This window comes from Lynx rufus, unplaced genomic scaffold (genome assembly GCF_022079265.1).
Source record: "Lynx rufus isolate CCGP_SWC_20201006 ecotype Redwood Valley unplaced genomic scaffold, mLynRuf1.p SCAF_5, whole genome shotgun sequence".
NCBI classification, from domain to species: Eukaryota; Metazoa; Chordata; class Mammalia; order Carnivora; family Felidae; genus Lynx; species Lynx rufus.
In genome coordinates, this window is record NW_025814867.1 from 64492741 (window position 1) to 64507014 (window position 14274).

The 14274-nt window shown below is 41.0% G+C and overlaps 1 protein-coding gene across 2 annotated transcripts in view; it reads left to right on the top strand.

The window, feature by feature from the left end:
- Positions 1–14274, top strand: part of TMEM212 (transmembrane protein 212) — a 51893-nt gene that overhangs the window by 13718 nt on the left and 23901 nt on the right. For both annotated transcript variants that reach the window (XR_006965596.1, XR_006965597.1), the window contains 2 exons: positions 2437–2714; positions 13636–13713. The gene's annotated coding sequence lies outside the window, so the exon portion shown is untranslated. The remainder of the gene's footprint in view (positions 1–2436; positions 2715–13635; positions 13714–14274) is intronic.

Genomic DNA, 14274 nt, shown 5'->3' on the forward strand with positions numbered 1-14274 from the left:
GCTGACAGCTCAGAGCCTGGAGCTTGCTTCAGATTCTGTCTCCCTCTCTCTCTGCCCCTCCCTGGCTTGCACTCTGTCTCTCTCTCTCTCTCTCTCTCTTTCAAAAATAAACATTAAAAAAAAATTTTTAAATACTATTTCTTAAAGAATATTTCTCTTCCTAGAGAACTCTTAGCTCATCTAAGTTCCAGTTTCTAAACCTAGGTGTTTGACATTCCAGCCACTAAAAACATTGTAGTTGCAATCGCAGAGTCTGTGCTTGGTAATGAAGAGTCAGGAAGAATATGAGAATCACCAGGAGACTGAAAAAACGAAAACTGGTTTCCAGTGTTCAACAACAAAAAAAAATGTGACTCTAGGTAAAATGAACTAATTGTTCAGCCATAATTTGTTGAACACCTAACCTATGCTAAACACCAAGCATAGTTTGGGGAGACAATAAGAAAATAGAATCCCTAACCTATAGCTTACATTCTAGTGGAGGGCCCAGATTAGATCATGAAAAGATACAGTGCTGGGGCACCTGGGTGTCTCAGGCAGTTAAACGTCTGACTCTTGGTTTCGGCCCAGGTCATGATCTCACAGTTCTTGAGATCCAGCCCTGTGTCGGGCTCCGTGCTGACAGCCCAGAGCAGGCTTGGGATTCTCTCTCTCCCTGTCTCTCTCTCTGTCCCTCCCCTGCTTACACTTTCTGCCTCTCTCTCAAAATAAATAAATAAACTTAAAAAAAAAGTTACTGTACTGCAGTAGAGATTAGTGTTACAACAGAGACCAGAAAATAGGTACAGTGCAAGGGTAGAGAGGGACAACCTTACGCTACCTGGAGAGGTAGACAGGGCTTAGGTGCAGATAAAGAGAATGACCTTCACCAGCTGATGAATGGAAATGCTAGGGAAGAAGAATGAGGAAAAAGCAGGGAGAGAAGGGCATGGAAGTTTCTTCTGATGTGTGAAAGAAGAAAGGCTATCTTCAGAGTGGGGGATGTTCTGGCAACAGCCATCTTAAGCTGGGCTTCTGGTTCATATGTCAGATTGGACATTAAGGTTGGAGGGCAGGTGACAATGGTTTTACTTGGGCGTCATTTAATACAGGTAGGGCTTTAAGCTAATCAAGTTATCTGTTCCTCCGATATTATTTGGAGCCATTGAAGAGGGCACTGTGTCAAGACAGTTGGCTGGTCACTACTGACTGGTGGTTTCCACTGGACATCAGCAGGAACACCTGGGCACTGACTTGACACCCATGTGGCTCCCTTGTGCAGATGACAGGCTGAGGCTGTGTTCTCTTGATCTAGGGCTTTCATGACTGTGATATCTCCAAGTCTACACCTCAGCCTTCCTTGAATTCCTCTGACCTGTTCACTAATACTCACTCTTAGGAGAGCCTGGGTAGCTCAGTCGCTTAAGTGTCTGACTCCTGATTTTGGCTCGGGTCATGATCTCACTGTCATGAGGTCCAGCCTCGTGTTGGGCCCCATGCTGGGCATGGAACCTTCTCCAGATTCTCTCTCCCTCTCTCTCTGCCCCTCCCCACTCACATGCATGCTTTCTCTATCTCTCTCTCTCTCTCTCAAAAAAAAATATATATATATATTATATATATATATTTATATATAATATATATATAAATATATATATATATATTATATATAATATATATATAAATATATATTATATATAATATATACATATATATTTATATATATATTTATGTATATATATTATATATATATATTCAATCTGCAAGTATGCATGTGAACATTTCTATTTTGCAGCTAGTCCTGCAGCTTTTGACATTAAAGATCAAAATTCTCTTACCCTTTTTTTCTGGTTTTGTGTACCCATATCCCCTCAAAGTGCCGGGTGACTATTGTCCAATTCTTTGAGCTGGGGGGAAGGGAAGATAACAGAGTGAATGGTGGAAGGGACTGAATAAAATGCGTGCATGGGAGAGGACAAGAGATCGGAGTGGAGATAGAGAGGCAGTTAACCAAATTGTTTACAGAGCTAAGTAGTGAGATTTTGAGTGGCTTTTGTTTTCTCTTTAATGCATTTATGTTAAAAACCTGTTTACAAAGAGCCACTTATTACTTTTATAAACAGAAAACTACTCATGAATATTATTATTTTTCTCAGATAAAGAAGAATCACAATGAGTCAGCAGGAGTTCCCCAGGAATTAGTTATCATAAATAAACCTGATATAAGATTTAGATAGAGCTACTAAGTGGATAAGTCAGGAGAATACATATACATGGTATTTCTGATTATTTTATTATGTGGAACCAAAATTGATTAAATAATCTCCAAAAAGTGTTTATCATAATGTGTGACTCTCAACCTAGAGTAATGCCTTTAGCGAATTGCCACAAGGCCCCACATAGCTTCATCTAATAACTTACATGAAAAAAACAAATTTGTGTTTATTAAATTTGCAGCTGGAAACTGAGGGAAAGATATCAGAAGCACGATTCACAATAACTTCAAAGGAACAGCAGCATGGGTTATATTACTGAGATACCAAGCAGTGATATGTGTCCAGTTCAGCAAACCAGCTCTCCATGCCTGGGATGGGAGGCGACCGGAGAGAGAGTAGGTACAAGACCAACAACCTGAGCTGCCTGCAGGCTCGGGAAGATCTGCAAACACCGGTTCCCTAGCCCAAAGCTACCATGACGTTAGGCATCCTTAATGAAGACGCCACACCTGGAACAAGGTGAGGACTGTTCCTCCATTCTCTGATTAGATGGCAACCTTCATCACTTGCATATCTGTGCCCTACTGGCCCAATTGCATTGAGTGGGGGAGTGGGGAAAGGAGAGATGGCCCTCATCCCAGAGAATTTGGGAGCTATTTTCCAGTGCCAGTGGACCAATACTACCTACGGCTGCTGGTATTCTTGGAGTCCACGCACTTGTTTGGACCCAATACTTAGATCAGCTAAAGAACAGATACCTTTCTGCAATTTCCCGAACTTGTAACTTCCTCCCCATTGAGTGTATTTGTGCAAAATATTGCACAAGGACTTTCAAAAATTGTTAAAGCTAAGCTTGTTTCTAAAGTCCAGCTCACAGTTCATTTTGAGATTGATGGGTAAAAGATATTTTCTACTCTCATTTGCTAAAACCATGAATCTGGATTTGGTCCTAGGTAGAGAAAGTGTTCTTTATGATGACATCTCCTATAAGAGGAGATTCTGGTTAACCTCACTGGTATTGATTGACAGTTTCCCAAAAGTCTTTAAGTTGGCATTTAGATATGCGTTCTAATTTAGTCATCTTATTATAAAATCTGCAGTGTATTTAGCTATGAATACTTATAACCAAGTAGGTAATAACCTTTTTTACAGGAAGGAAATGTGTGCCTCTTAGGATTTTTATTTCTAGTCCTTTTCTTTCATCCTTTTAAATTTCTTTCTTTTCTTTCTGTTCTTTTCTTCCTTACTTTTCTTTGTCTTTCTTTTGTCTTTGTTTTGTCTTTCTTTCTTGTCTTTCTTTTTTGCTTTTCTTTCTCTTGTCTTTCTTTCTCTTTCTTTCTTCTTTCCCTTCTTTCTTCTTTTCCTTCTTTTCTTCTTCCTTTCTTCCCACTCTCCTTCCTGCCTATCTTTCTATAGAGTCAGACAGTACTAAACACAAAACAGTTGATGACTGGGAGCGAGAGCCCAATCTTTATGTAACAGAGGGCCCCCAGACGGGCCTAAACTGTTGCAAATTCAGACAAGCCTAGGGAGGTTCCAGGGCCAGCTGTATTTGTGTGAGACTGAGGAGTCCCCTGAGGCAGAAAACTCCCGAGGAAGGAGAGTCAAGGCCAGAGTCCTCGTCCAAAGATAATGTACTAGACCATACTCCCACTATCTGCCAAGGACATGCAGCGGAGCATCACATCAGCTGCTGGGTGAAGGCCCAGGGCCCAGGGCCGCCTAGAGGCAGCTGGAGGAAATGAGTGTGGGATCCTGTGTGGCAGGAGTAGCAGACTCCCAGAGGGAGACAGGAGACCATTCTCCAGCTGAATTCTGCAGGAGGGAGTAAGGTCAGAGGCAAATGGTATGGCCTAGGGAATCAGAGTGTTTTGAAATATTTTGGAAAAAAATCTGAAGGGAAAACTGATGTACATCAAAGAGCATATTCCCTTATCATTCATGATGAGAAAATGCTGATAAAAGATAACTCACTTGTGCTATAGAGGTAGGTCCTCTGTTTACAAACACCTCCTTTAGGTTAGGGAGAACCTACGGATTGCTCATTCCAAAGTTACTCTAACGCCAGTATTTAAAAGGAAAATTTTTGCACCCTTAAAGGTGCAGCCCAGGGGCACCTGGGTGGCTCAGTTGGTTAAGTGTCCGACTTCGGTTCAGGTCATGATCTCATGGTCCATGAGTTCGAGCCTGGTGTGGGGCTCTGTGCTGACAGCTCAGAGCCTGGAGCCTGCTTTGGATTCTGTGTCTCCCTCTCTCTCTGCCCCTCCCTGCTCATGCTCTGTCTTTCTCTGTCTCTCAAAAACAAATAAACATTAAAAAAAATTTTGTTGAAAGTGCACCCAAAAAAAGTTGCAAATCTCCTCTAAGGAAATAGAACACAACTTTTGCCTGACTGGAATTATTATACTTTTGAAAACACAATTAAACCTATGTTGTAAATACTTCTTCCACTCGACAAAAGTATAAATGCACTTTGAAACATCTTTCTTATAATGACTGTCTTTAACTCAGAATTAACAAGGAAAAGGTAAGCAGATTTGGGGAGATTTTTTTATTGCTATTATTATAAACACATACAATGACTTCTTCACAGTGTGTGTGGGCTTAGCTGGTTGTAGACAAACATTTCTAGACATCAATAATACTTCTATACTTTCATAAGCTTTTAAGTATAGCACCTTGCAATAATATGGTCTCCCCTCATCACTACATTTTCTCATTTGTGGACCTCAGCAAGCACATCTCCAGGCTTCAGTTTGGGCCAGCTCTGACGTTGCTGGGAGCATCAAACTCATTGACCTCAAAATGCATATAGTTGGGTTCTATAATGTTTTTCAGGGTTTTTTTTCTCTTTTTTTTCTATATCAAGAGAGGAGAAAAAAATATATAAATTGCACGTGGCCTAAAATGGACGTCGTCTGGAGATGACGACTTGTGTTAACTGCATAGCCTTGCTTCCCGTCCACAGAACACGTGCCCATTTCAATATTTACAGAATGTATTATTAGGGAACATAGAATAATAAAACATGAAATGAAGCAAAAGCATAGGAATTTGGCTTTTATTTTCCTTTTGGTAGAGAGATTTTTGTCTCACTCTTGGAACGAACTTAAAATAAAGGCTGTTAAGCGAGGCTGGAAACAATTTTTTTAAGCAAAAGCAGGAGTTATATTCACCTTTTTGGAATTGTACAGATGTAACCTGTCTAGAGAATAAGAAGGAAAGAAGGGGCGTCTGGGTGGCTCCGTAGGTTAAGCATCTGACTTTGGCTCAGGTCATGATCTCCCAGCACATGAGTTCGAGCCCCACATCAGGCTCTGATCCTGCTTCAGATTCTGTGTCTCCCTCTCTCTCTGCTCCTCCCCAGCTTGTGCTTTGTCTCTTTCTGTCTCAAAAATAAATAAACATTAACAAAAATTTAAAAAAAAAAAGGATGGAAGAGAGTAGTAGATGACATTAGAAGAACTCCTACAATGGCATTTTAAAAAAAAATACTTTGGTCAGTTTAGCATTAAGAAAAACAAGGACACCTGGGTGGCTCAGTTGGTTAAGCATGCAAATCTTGATTTCAGCTCAGGTCTTGATCTCGTGATTCGTGAGTTCAAACCCCACATCGGGCTCTGGCCAACAGCACAGCCTGCTTGGGATTCTCTCTATCCCTCTCTCTCTGCTCCCCTCAAAACTAAATAAAATTTTAAAACTTAAAAAAAAACAAAGAAAAACAAAGGGTAAGCGTTTTGTGATTTGTGTATGCATGTCTGTACGTGTAAATGATAAGTCTATTTCCGTAGGTCTTACTGTTTCTTATCTCATACACACACACCAGAGGACTTACCTATCTATATAAGGTCCATACAGAAGTGGGTCTGACTAAAGATGGCAGAAACTTCCTCAGAGTCTACCACATCGTGCCTCTCCTTCCTGCCACTCACTAAACATGATTTACAAAATGGACGCTTTCAAAAATTCTTCCGTCCCTCCCTTTTATAGGAAATGGACAATTTTCCTAACACATAAACACCTCTTACCCCAAGTTTACAAGAACGTGGATCAGGAGTCTGACCTATCTCTTTTGAAAAGCTGCCCATCTTTCATATGGAGCGTAACAGATGAAGTGCAAAAATAGTAATGGATACCACTCTAGGCGATCATTGATGCTATAAGGAGCGAGGAAAGGAGAACCTCTGTGAAGAGAGAATTGGAAGAAACAGTAGAATTCGCTCTGTTTTTAAATATCCTAAGTGAATATGGTCTAAAAACCACAAAGCATAGTTTTATCCTCAAAGGATGTAAAGGAAATAGAATCTTCAGAAAAGAAAGGCTGATTTGTGCTGGGGAGAAAGCTGAAAAGAACATTTTATAAGAAAGTCAAACTTCAGCCAAGCCCTTAGTTTTTTCAGCCTGAGGCCTGAACTATAAAAATTGGAATGAACTCTCTCTTTAGGACTAGACCAAAGAGTTTATATTATGGATCCTAGCAGCTAACTTTGTGTTAACTACTTCTCTCCCGCTATGCTAAGCCTGGTAATGGGATTAGGATGCTTCTACTCTGGCTTCCTTCTTCCACTTTCCTCTCTGCTAGAAAAATCTAGGACTGTTGGGCATGGAGGACGGCACTTGTTGGGATGAGCACTGGGTGTTGTATGGAAACCAATGTGACAGTAAATTATATTTTTAAAAAATAAATAAAAATTAAAAAAATAAAAATAAAAATCTAGGACTATTATTAGCATCATTGCCTGATGATTGGTAACACAAATAATTATTGGCAAATAACCAAAACTGAAAAAAAAAAGTTTAGCAACAATATACGAGACATTGTTCTGTTCCATATATCCAGACGATTTTAAACTCAGGTTCAGATAATTATAACGTGTGACCTGTAGAACTTGAACGTTTATGCTGAGCTTATATCAAATTTATCCAAGTTGAAACAACTGAGTAATGATGTCAAAGATTCATACTTAATAGTTGAATTGTATTCCCTTTAAAACTTAAAGGTGAATTGAAAATTTAGGAAAAACTATGAAATTCTTTTTTTTTTTTTTAATGTTTATTTTGAGACAAAGATAGAGTGTGAGTGGGGGAGGGCCAGAGACAGAGGAAGACACAGAATCGGAAGCAGGCTCCAGGCTCTGAGCTGTCAGTACAGAGCCCAACACGGGGCTCAAACTCATGGACCATGAGATCATGACCTGAGCTGAAGTCGGACACTCAACTGACTGAGCTACCCAGGCTCCCCAAAAACTATGAGATTCTTAAAGCAGGACCTGTTTCTCCCTACGGTATTGCCATTCAAATTGAAGAACTGAACTAATATAAGTAATGATGCATCTGTCACTAGAGGGGGTTAAAGCATTTCTGTCCTCTGTTGCCCTGGGGAAAGAAAGGTTCTAGAGAGTTGTCCTTCCTCCCCCTTGGTATGTGTGGGAGTATTAAACCCCAAATAGAAGAGTGTTAAACTTTTTTTTTCATATTTTGTTTTTCTATAAACAAACTTTATCTGTGGCCTTGTAGCAGACAGTCAGTTCCAGGAAACACACAGCAACAATGTCATTCCCCTTGCATTGCACATAATATAAAAACAGAGTTTAAGTAAATATTTGAATTAGGACAATTTGAAAAATTTGACTTTGGAGTAGCCTTTCCCTGGCATGTATCGATCACTCCTTTGCAGAGTGGCTGTTTCGGTAGATTCAGTATGCAAGAGCTGCACCATTTAAATGAAGCTGGTTCAATGAAACATAGCAAATACTAGCAGGGTATCGTCTTAAAAACTCAGCATTTGCAGAACAGAACTCAAATTAGGAGGCTCAGCTCCCGCTGCGTATCAAAGAAATCTGACTTTAAATAGCGGTAGAGCAACACCTAGTGCTAAATGTAGATATAGCAGAAAGATCAGTGGTCACAACTGGCTTATTAAATTACGTTAAGGTTGCAGTTAGACAGCTTTCTGTATTGGTATTTTGACCATGGAATTAGTCTGTGAAATGACAGGCATGGACTGGCTGATCTCTCAGGTCCCATTCCATTCTGCAATTCTCTAGTTGGGTCATTACTATGTACCTTTCATTCTTATTGCCCCACATGTTTTTTAGTGAACTTGTCAGTTGGGTAAAGGAGGCTTGCTTAGGCCGAGCTTTTATCTTTAATGTCAATTAGCTTTGTGTGGATCATGAGGAAGAAATAGAAAGGCTTATGTACTGGGACAATGAGATGGGGAAGTATCTAGAAATGCCTTTTTCTCCTCTTTAAAATAAATATATAAATAAATAAAAACCAGGGCAGGGTGTCTGCATTGTTGAAAAGAGAAAGGAAAGTGTGGGCCTTTGTGTACACAAATGATAGCATCATCTGGTAAAAGTAGGTGTTTATACTATGCTACCCAACTCCTTATGTCAAAAGGATGCACTTAGTTTACCAGTTGTCCTATCTCAGAAAAGATCACAATATCATCTGAATGGAAATATGCTACAAGCATAAGTTTGTATAATCCACTTCTCATGAGTACAAATTTTCATATCTTCACTATTTCATTTTTCTGTAGAGTAGAAGACACTTGTTATCTATGAAAAGTAGCCAGATAAAGAAGTCGATGAAACCCTTGAATAGACAGAGATGCATAAAGATCATTCAATTAGATAGATCCCTGTGAATATGAGCCGCTTCCAAAGTTGGCATCACCGTGGATTAAAAGGCACATTCGAGCTTTCTCCCAGAGGCGGAAGTTCTTGCTAGACTCACGCGGTTCGTCTGTGGCCTTGTTTCTTCCTCTATTTAACACAGAGTCATGTGGATGTTTGTCACATGCTGGTAGAGCAAGGTTAAAATAATCCCAGGATGGGCACACCTCTCCTATATATTCCCATACAATGCACATGTATCTGCAGTGCGGTCTCACAGCTCAGAGAGTCGACCTGGAAGATTTTCTTCGTGTTTCTATGTGGATGTTCATGGAGAGGGAATGGAGAGATTTAAGGTACCAAGATATTAAATGTTTCCAAGTGAAGCCCTGAGGAGCCAGCTTTCTCAGCAAAATGGTCTAGATAAAAGCAGTTTCATTCATTCATTCATTCATTCATTCATTCATCAGTACTTCCTAAGCATCTACTATGGGCCAGGTATTATTCTTGGCTCTGGAATGTAACAGGGAACAAAACAAAGTCTTTGCCTTCATGGAGCTTTCATTTTAGTCGAGAAGACACACAGCTAACAAATAAGGCAAGAGCTATGAAGAATAAAGTCAGGTGGTAAAAATTAAGCTCAATAGAGGGATGGGGGAAGAGATTGATGAGAAAGGTCTGTGATGAGGGGCTTTTTGAGCAGAGACCTGGATGAATTGTGGGAATGAATCAAGTGTTTGTACCATCCTTAGCTCACCTTGCTTTCTTGTATTATGAGCATACAGAAAAGTGAGGTTCCTGATATTTTAACCATTGCTTGGAGAGTAGAGTAAGGACTCTGTTTCCTGGCCAATCAGAAGCTGGTTTAGAGAGGTTAACCCTACCTAGCCGCTCTCAGCTAGTGGGTGGGGATTTATCTTTGAGTTCTCTGCATGTCCAGAGCCTCACTTAATTCTCATCAATCTATTTATCTACACGAGGTACTCCATGGCTCCTAAGGGTACCAGTTGCCTCCCGGCTTTTCATCCCTTTTCAAGGAGCTGGAAAAGAAGAGCGATTTGGCTTTACGTTCCTTCAATCCTTTCCCTTCTTGGCCTCTGCTGTGTTGGTTGACAAGTTTTAATTATTTTATGACACAGTCACCAGGGCTGGGCTGAGATCACCAATTTGTTACTCAAAGGCTGTTAATTATCCAGCTGGCGGATGCTGGCTCAGGGCTGTCTATTGGTGTGCCAGGAGGGCAAAGTGAGGCCTCCGTAGAGGAACTCTAGGTGAAATCTCTCCAGCAAAAATCCAATTGGCCAATAGACAGTGTGCAGTGCTTGGTTTGTTCCCTTCGCTTATACCAGACAGAAGTGGATCTAGCTGGTGGTTCCCAGCCCTCAAGGAGATAGCATTTTTACTGATAAAGGCTTCTTAGAGACAGGCATTTGGGCCACGCAGGCAGTTTAGCTCCCTTGGGATTTCTTTCAAGTCACGGCATCTGAGATATGGAAGGAATCTTAAAAATTATCTAGTCTAACCTCCACATGTTGCCGAGAAGGACATCAAGATGGTGAGAGGTTTTGATTTACTCAAGGTCACACAGCCGTGGTCTTTCCCTACTGCATTATGCTGCTCCCCCATCTTATTCATTTGTTTTAGCCTCCACCCTTGGCCAGCCATTCGGGAACAATGCGTGCAACAGCCATCATCCCCACACTAAGGGCAAGAGCCCCCACGTGAAGCACTGAAAGATGGAAAACAAGGCACAGCAATGCTCTAGATAGAAATTCGGATTTCTACTTCAGTACATAGAAATGAAACTTTGGTTTCAGTTTTCCCCTTTGTTCTAATTTTATAAAATGAAATAACGAAGAATCTCTCGCTCCCTCCCTCTCTCTCTCTCTAACTGGGAGTAGAATCAGCAGTTCTAAAACTGTCTCCCCTGTGTATACGCAGCATCATCTCCCTTCCTATTATGTTCTTGGTTTGAGTACAGCCCTGGTATACAGCTTTGGTATACTTCATGGTTCAATTTTCACATATGCATGTATGTTTTACAAGATGTAGTACATCTGTAAACTGACCTGGTAGTGAAGAACAAAAATTACCAGCTTCGGAGTCAAGCATCCCCAGATTCAAAGCCAGGATTCAATGATGATTGGTTGTGTCACCTTTGTTATTTAACACCTCAGAACCTCAGCTTTGTCATCTGTAAAATGGGAAAAACAACGACAACGGTAGTGAAGCCATCCTCACCATTCCTCCCTCTCTTTTGCTTGTTGCATGGATATAATTGGATCCAAACGTGGGTTTAGTTTCTCACAGAGAAATTTGGTTCTTTCCTTTTTCAAAAATGCCAAGAGAAGGAACTAAATGAGTATACATTTCCTGTCTAAGAGGATTTCAAGGTCTGTCCCTGAAATCAACTTAAAAACAAGCATAATCTGAGAACATTTCAGGTTGCATAGAGTTCCTTCTCTCTCATTCTGCTCCTTTGCCCTTTCTCTCTATTTATTTCCCTTTTGTCCACCCTACAAATATCTTTTGTAAAATGTACATGACTGGCCCGTGGTTTCCATCAGTCCTCTGTCCTGGAATCAACTCTGTCCAGACCCAGGCTTTGGATCTGTGAGTGACGCAAGAAGCTGTTTTTGGCTTCGGGAATGTTTTCTTCTATGTTCTGACTCCCCTCTTGTTGTCCTTCTTTCCTCTCCATCTTCTCTCCACCTCTCTTCCCCAGACACCCCCACTGTTTCTCTCTTCCTGTTTTCTTAGTTTCTTCCCCGCTCCTTGGTGGCCAAAGCACCAATCAATCACAGCCGCTGCCACAATCTCAGTTCTATCTGTGGCTCCTCTGTCTCCATGATTAAACAAGATAGGAGCAGCCTTTCCAAGGACAGACCATCTCCACAGTAGCCTGTGGGAGGCTGCCTGGCGAGGTCAAGCCTGCCAATAAGAGCATTTCCTTGCAGCTGCAAGGCTCGGGAGAGCAAACTGACAGCGAGCTGCACAAGTTTGCCGCGACACACTTAAGTTGTTTTGCTCTGCAAAAACATGGGAAAATTCTGATAAATTCCAGATGATTTCAAAACACATTCGGGGGTCAGATATACAAAAGGCAGATAAAATCTAAATTAGGTAAGTACAAGTTGATGCACAAATCTCCATTTGGGTCCAAACATCTTGCAGATTGGAAGGCTTTAAATTTGACAATTCCCAGTTAGGGATGATAAAAATTGAACTTTGCTCTCCTTAAACCCCAAGCCATTATGAGAAGAGAGGGTTCACTCAAAGTTGAAGTCAAATGGTTAGTAAAAAGCAGAAGCAAATGAATGATCATTAGGAAGGTTTTTATGCTGTTAAGACACTTGAATAGCTGAAAAGACGAAAGAGTATATAGAAGATACTCATCACTGGGTCCGCATGAGCGATATATCTTCACAGTGTAAGCTAACATACCTGTTCCATTGTCCCTGTTCTAAGAAGATGGGCTCCATGTTGGTGTTGAAGGCAGGCAGTGGATTTTTCCTTACAGTCCTTATACTGTGACCTGCATTCATCAATACTGTCAAGGATTATTGAGCCAGTTGTAGCCATATGTCTGAATAAAAGTTAGACCTTTCATTTTACGCAGTTAATAAATTTGCTTTTTTTTTCCTCACCATTCAATTTAAAATTTTTGTACCTATAGAAAAGCTGAAAAAAGCATAAGAAACACTAAACTAGTTTCACCAATAGGACATTCTTTTATATAAGTATCATGCCATTCATACTCCCAAGATACTCAACGTTGATCCACTGTTATCCAATATTAAATGCATATTTAAATTTTTCCAATTGTCTCAGAAATATTTTATTACCTTTCATGACATGGACAATTTTGAAGAGTCCAGGCTACTGCTTCATAAATGTGCCCGTAACCTGAATTTGTCTGATTGTTTCTTTGTGATTAGATCCAGGCCAAACATTTTTGCCCAAAACACTATTCAGGTGACAGTGTAGACTTCCGTTGCATCATATCAGGAGGCACTGATGTCAATTTCTCCTGGTATTGGTGATACAAAGTTTGATCACTTGGTTAAGGTGGTGACCGCCATATTTTCCCCTCTAAAAGTATCCTTTTCCATTGTGCTTGAATCCCAAGCACAAGGGGGGTAGCAGAGTGTTAATTTTCTAATTTTGTCATTCCTTTTGTATATATTAGATGGAATCCTTAGTATGAAACCCGGGTCTTTCTTTTTTTAAAATTTTTTTTTTTCAACGTTTATTTATTTTTTGGGACAGAGAGAGACAGAGCATGAACAGGGGAGGGGCAGAGAGAGAGGGAGACACAGAATCGGAAACAGGCTCCAGGCTCTGAGCCATCAGCCCAGAGCCCGACGCGGGGCTCAAACTCACGGACCGCGAGATCGTGACCTGGCTGAAGTCGGACGCTTAACCGACTGCGCCACCCAGGCGCCCCGAAACCCGGGTCTTTCTGATGTCAAAGTTCATGCTCTTTCTGCTACAGGAGCTACCTCTCCAATATGTAAACAAATGAAGCTAATCATCTGAAGCTGCTGGGACAATAAAGCATTTTAATTTCATCTCTTGTTTAGAGGTCTGTTTTCTTTTACCTTGACAAAAACAGTCCCCTTTCTGTAACTTTGAGACCCACTTAAAAAAAAAAAAAAAAAAGAACAAGATGCATGCAGAGCTATTTCTAGGGTTCACATGTAAAGAGGTAGAGAGTGTCCAAATCAGCTTCTCTCCTTCAGCATTGCTGACATTATCCCACCCTTTGGGGGGGATTTAGGTTACATTTCTTTCTTTCTTTTTTTTTTTTTCTTCAGTGACAAAGCTGGATTGAAGAGGAGTTTGGCACAACCTCTGCCATTCTTTCCTGAGCAAAGACCTCTGGATCACCCTAGGTAAGGGGGAAGGTAGGGTGTGCAAAGCAGCCTCCAAGGAGGATTGATTGCACACCTCCTTCCTGTGGTGCCAAATGGGAGGCAGGGGGCGCTGGAGGGGGACAGGAGGTGGCAGGGGCCCTGTGAGCCTCGCTGGCTGCAGACACCGGGAACACAGAAGACATGGCCCATCTGAGAGGAAGCCCTGGTCACAAGCAGAATTACACTCTCTCCTTTCCAATTAGCTGCCTTCTCTGCAAGTCTCTTTGCTTTAAGGAAGCTGGTGCGGGTAGATTCCTGCAGAAATGTGTGGCTGGGAAAATACACAGCGAGAAATCCCTGGTTCTACCTCTGTCCCTTTTCTTCTTCACATTAAGGGGCAACAATTCTTCTAATCACGAATAAATTCAGGTTTATAAGTCACACTGGCAGTATCAGGGTTAGCCTGACAGTGTTACAAACCCTAAAAAAGCCCCCCCCCCAGATTAAAACAAAAAATATTCTCTTTGTTTGCCATCTTTGTACTGTTTAACATGAGTATTTCAACAGTCTTTATTTTCCAAACACGCAAACAGGGGAGAG